This window comes from Fukomys damarensis, unplaced genomic scaffold (assembly GCF_012274545.1).
Source record: "Fukomys damarensis isolate Sample0158 unplaced genomic scaffold, DMR_v1.0_HiC HiC_scaffold_15, whole genome shotgun sequence".
NCBI classification, from domain to species: Eukaryota; Metazoa; Chordata; class Mammalia; order Rodentia; family Bathyergidae; genus Fukomys; species Fukomys damarensis.
The window spans coordinates 4,643,913-4,649,212 of record NW_022900927.1 but is presented as its reverse complement, the minus strand read 5'-3'; the positions used below and the strand labels follow the sequence as shown (position 1 = coordinate 4,649,212).

Here is a 5,300-nt window from a genome sequence, read left to right as displayed (position 1 = left end):
ACAAAAATAAATAAATAAATAAAAAAGAACTTCATTAAAATTAAAAATGTTCCCACCTGCCTCACAAGTGCAAGGTCCTGAGTTTGATCCCCGGTTCAAAAAAAAAAAAAAAAAGTTCTGCTCTGCAAAAATTGCTGGGCTGGAGATTTTTAGTTCAGTGGCCCCGAGCCTGCCTTGCAAGTGCAAGGTCCTGAGTTCAATACCCAATACTGGAAAAACAAAACAAACTAAAACAAAACCAAAAGACATTGTCAAGAGAATGAAAAGATAAGCCATAGAGTGGGAGAAAATATTTACAAAAGACATATATGGTGAAGGACTGTTATCCAAAATTAAAATTCAACAAGAAAATAAGACATCTTGATTAAAACAATAGACCAAAGACATTGACACCTCACCAAAGAAGAAAGAAAATAAGTGCACAAGAAGTTGACCATATTGGTCATCAGGACTTTAAAAAGGACAATGATGTAATACTGACAGCACCATGGGGAGCAATGGGAACTTTCATGCTGATAAGAATGCAAACTTGGATACCACTTTGTTTTTATTTATTTATTTTTTATTTTTTGTGGTACCAGGGATAAAACTTAGGGCCTAACACAGGCTAGCCCTGAGCTACATCTCCTGCCCTGGTGGTATACCCAATTTAGAAGATAGTTTGGAAATCTTCTTTTCTTTTCCTTTCCTTTTCTTATCTTTTCTTTCCTTCCTTACTTCGTTCCTTCCCTCCCTCCCTTCCTTCTTTTCTTCCTTTCTTGCTGTACTAGGAATTGCACCTAGGGCCTTTGCTCTGAGGTACATCCTTAGTCTGTTTTGTTTTGTTTTGCTTTTAAGATAGTGTTGCAGTGGCTGGGGATTTAGCTCAGTGGTTCCACTGCCTTCCTTGAAAGTGCAAGGACCTGATTTTTGATCTCTGGTACCAAAAAAAAAAAAATAAAGTTAGTCTTACTATGTTACATAGTTCAGGCTGGTCTTTAACTGACTACATAGCTCAGCTTCTTAAGTGCTAGAATTAGACGTGTACCACCATGCCTGGTTTATATCCCCAGCCTTTTTTTAATGTTTATGAGATAAGGTTTTACCTCCTCCAACCAGGCTGCACTTTCTAACATCACATTTAGCTATAAACTATTAAATGAGGACTATTAAATGTGTGTGATGGTGTCATCTGTGACAAAAGAGGTAAGCACAGCTCTCCAAGAATGTAGAAGAATTAGAGCCTTCATACACTGTGGTGAGAAAGTGAAATGGTGCTGCTACTTTGGAAAACAGTTTGATAATTCCTTAAAAAGTAAATCTAGGGCTGGGGATTGAACTCAGTGGCACTGTTCCTACCTCACAAGTACAAGGTCCTGAGTTCAATCCTCAGTACTGGAAAGTTAAATCTAAAGTTACCCTGGGCCAGGGATTTAGCTCAGTGGCACTGCTTCTGCCTCACAAGTGCAAGGTCCTGAGTTCGATCTTGGGCAGCCCACCAAAAAATCTCAATCTAAAGTTACTTTATGATTCAGAAATTCCACTTGTAGTGGTTTTACTACTTTTTGCAATATTGTAACAAGATACCCATGGCTGGAAATTTTATGCACACACACACACTCACACACACACACATATATATATAATTCACTATGTAGTTGAGTCTGACCTGGAACTCACTGTGCAGCCCAGGCTGGTCTCGAACTCACAGCGATCCTCCTGCCTCAGCCTCCTGAGTGCTGGGATTACAGGCATGTGCCACCATGTCCGGCTTGGAAATTTTATATATATATATATATTTTGGTACCAGGGATTGAATTCGGGTCCTTGCACTTGCAAGGCAGGCCACTGAACCACTGTGGAAATTATATTTTTTAAAAAAGGTTTATTTAGCTCACATCTCTAGAGGTTCAAGGGCCCACATCTAATATAGCCATTTTACTGCCATAGTGCTAAGGCAATGCAGGGTATCATATGGTAAGAGACAAAGAACACACATGTGTGAGTGTGTGCACCTTTGGTCTCTCTTGTTACAGAGCGGCTGACAGTCAAGTAGGGCTCCACCTGGATGACTTTATCTAATCCTGAGGCCCAAAGGCCCCATCTCTAAGTGCCACTTTAACACTTCACTCTAGTGACTAAACCCCAATATAAGGTTTGAAGAGGATAAACCTCACACAAACCATGGCATAACTATATACCTAAGAATAAAAGCCTATGTTCACACAAAAGGTGTCAGTGTTCATAGCAGTATTATTATTATTATTATTATTTTTTGAGACAGAGTCTTATTGTGTAGTCCAGGCTGACCTTGAATTCACTATGTATCCCAGACTGGCCTCGAACTCACAGCAATCCTCCTGCCTCAGCCTCCTACATACTGGGATTACAGGTGTGTGCCAGCATCTAGCAATAACATCATCATCATTATTATTATTATTATTTGGAACTGGGAATCGAACTCTGGCCCTTGCTCTTTGTGAGGCAGGCAGCAGAACCACTGAGCCAAATCACAGGTCCCAGAGTTATTGATAATAGTCAACAAGTGGAAAGAACTCAAATGTCCATCAATGGGTGAATAGACAAAATTGTAGACAGAGGTAAATTAATAGTTCTTGGGGTTGGGGAAACAATCCAGTATGAATATAGGGGTATTTGGGAGGAAAGGTCATGAAAATGACCTATACTAAATGACCTCTATACTAAAACCCACAGAAATACGCATTTCAAAAGTGATCTAGGGCCGAGGATTTAGCTCAGAGGTGCCACACCTGCCTGGTAAGTGCTAGGTCCAGAATTCAATTTCCGATACCCGAGGGGGGGGAAGTGAATTCTAGCAGGGTGTGGTGGGCATGCCTGTAATCCCAGCACTCAGGAAGCAGAGGCAGGAGGATCACCGCAAGCTCGAGGCCAGCCTGGGCTACAAAGGGAGACCCTGTCTCAAAAGGAAAAAGAAAGAGTACTGAGGAGGGAAATTTAGGTGTCCTGGTAGGTCATCCGCCCAGCCCTCGGCCTCAGGACCACTCCTGGGGCTTAAGAAGGTGACTTCTAGGTTGGGGTCCATGCGTCTGAGGCTGGCTGGAGCAACCGTTTCCCCTTGTGTTCTTCAGACTTGCTGAATCCTCAGAGGTGCTCTGAAGTTTAAGCTCCACTAGATTCAAGGCACTTAGGTGCCCGTGAGGGAGCTTTTCCATATGTTCGTACATAGCTTCCCTCTTTAATACTGCGTGAGAACATAAAGAATGAATCTTGGAACTTTGCAGTTCTACCCCATCCCGCGTCACAGGGGCTGCATTACTTCAGGTTCCCTTGGCTCGGCCTCCCTTCTTCACTTTCTCCACTAGAGGGGCGTGGACTGCCATACTTACTAAGTGGGAAGAAGGAGGAAACCTATTTGTACGACGCCGGTTGGTGGCCAGAGTTTTGATCGACAAGCTATTAGCTAATGACTCTGAAGTAAGCAACCGTTGTTTATGCAAGTACAGCCAATGGAAAGGCAGAAATTCAGACAACGGCCAATAAACACTGGCTTTAAGCGTGGCACGGGGGCGGACCTTTTCTGAGGGGGCCGATTCTAGGTAAAGAGTCTGAAGCCGCCCCTGGAAGTCAGAGCACATCCGGTATTGCAAGAGCTGGGAACCTCCTCAGAGGCTGGTTGAGAAGGTACGTCTGAAGTGCGTAGTGGGCAAACCAGAAGTAAGAAATAGAGAGGAGGCTAGTACTTATTGTCTGTGTAAGAGTGGGAGTAGATTCCACTTTGGGGCAGATTTTACAGCTAGAGATCTCCGGGCCCAGCTCTGTACCGAGACCTGGGAAAACTGGGCTGGGAGGGAAGCTAGGGAACTAATGCTGCGCATGCGCACTAGCTCTCTCTGTGTGTGTGTGTGTGTGTGTGTGTGTGTGTGTGTGTGTGTGTGCACGCGCGCGCCCGCGGGGTGGGGGGGGTCTGCGCGGTCTTCAGGGGGCGTCGCGGGGAAATCTTGCGCTAGAGACGGAGAGGAGGCCTATTCCTAGGCTCCCCGCCGCGCCCTCTGCCCGCCATCCTTTTCCTCTGCCTACTCTTCTGCGGAGTGCAGGTGCCAGGCCTAGTCTCGACCGCTGGGTTCGAGGCCCGGCCTCTGCCCCTCGGGAGGAAAAGGAAAGTGAAACCAGCTTCTGTGGTTTGGTTGCCTCTGAAGGAGCGGTTGGGGTCCAGGGCTCGAGCTGGGGCCTGGTGCCGCAGCCTGCACGGTTGGTGTCACACTCCGCTCCTTTGTGACACGCGCCCACCCTTAGCTACCTGAAAGCCAGAAGCAAAAGCAAGAGGTAGAAAGAAGCTCAGCCTGCTTCTCTGCCCTACCGGGCAGCTCTGCTCTGCTTTACTGCTTACCTTTGGACAGGTGATCTTGAACCCTGTGGGCGTCTGAAAATCTGCTTAGGAAGGGCATCATTGGACGGTTTTTATTTTTATTTTTCTTGGGCCTACGTGCGGGAGCTGTGGTAACAAGTAGGCTTTGGTATTTTGTATATTTACTGAGTATGGAATTGGTTATCACGTGCCAGCCAGGTTTCATTGCCTGTTTTTATCAGCCTTCCAGTGATCAACAAAACCCACTTTGAACTTGAGACTCTGTTTTAGCAATAGTTAGTTTGTGATTGTGTAATCTAGTAAAAGAGCTGACTGTACCTGAAACAAAGACGACGATTTTAAGGTTAAAGGTTAATGGCAAATGGATTTTTCTAGTTACTTGTTGATATGTACTGATAGTTTATTTTTCGGCCATATGGGTAATTTAAGGATTTAGTCCAGAAAAAGTTACCTACGTTGGATAACTACATTTCTGTGGCTTCTGAAAATGCACTTATTTCTGTAATTACTAGATGTACTCGTGTTTCTTTGTTCCTTTTTGTCTAAGGTTTTTATTCTTATGAATTCCAGAATATGTTGACATTTAGATTCACTGCCATTTTCCTCCAGTAGTGATAGGGTAGTTGAATCCTTAACAAATGTCATCTGTAATTTCCATCCAGAGCTTCTTTTTTTTTCTCTCCCTTCCCCGCTGTTAATCTCCTAAAGAAAAGGAAAATAAACTGGGCATGGTGGCAAAGACTCTCGTACCAGCACTATGGAGCTTGAAGGCAGGAGGGTCAGTAGTTTCAGGACCACATAGTGAGGATTCTTTTTTTGAGACAGGGCCTCTCTGGGTGGTAGTTCAGGCTGGCCTTGAACTCCCTCAAGCTAGCTGCAGTCCTCCTTCCTTCCTCAACCTCCTGAATGCTGGGATTACAGGTGTGGGCCCCCATACCCAGCTGAGTTTTGTTTTGTTTTTGTTTTTTTTTTT

The 5,300-nt window shown here is 44.6% G+C and overlaps 1 protein-coding gene across 1 annotated transcript in view; it reads left to right on the top strand.

The window, feature by feature from the left end:
- The first annotated feature begins 3,539 nt into the window (after positions 1–3,539).
- Positions 3,540–5,300, top strand: part of Tmbim6 (transmembrane BAX inhibitor motif containing 6) — a 23,579-nt gene continuing 21,818 nt past the window's right edge. The window contains exon 1 of the mRNA XM_010623638.3: positions 3,540–3,642. The gene's annotated coding sequence lies outside the window, so the exon portion shown is untranslated. The remainder of the gene's footprint in view (positions 3,643–5,300) is intronic.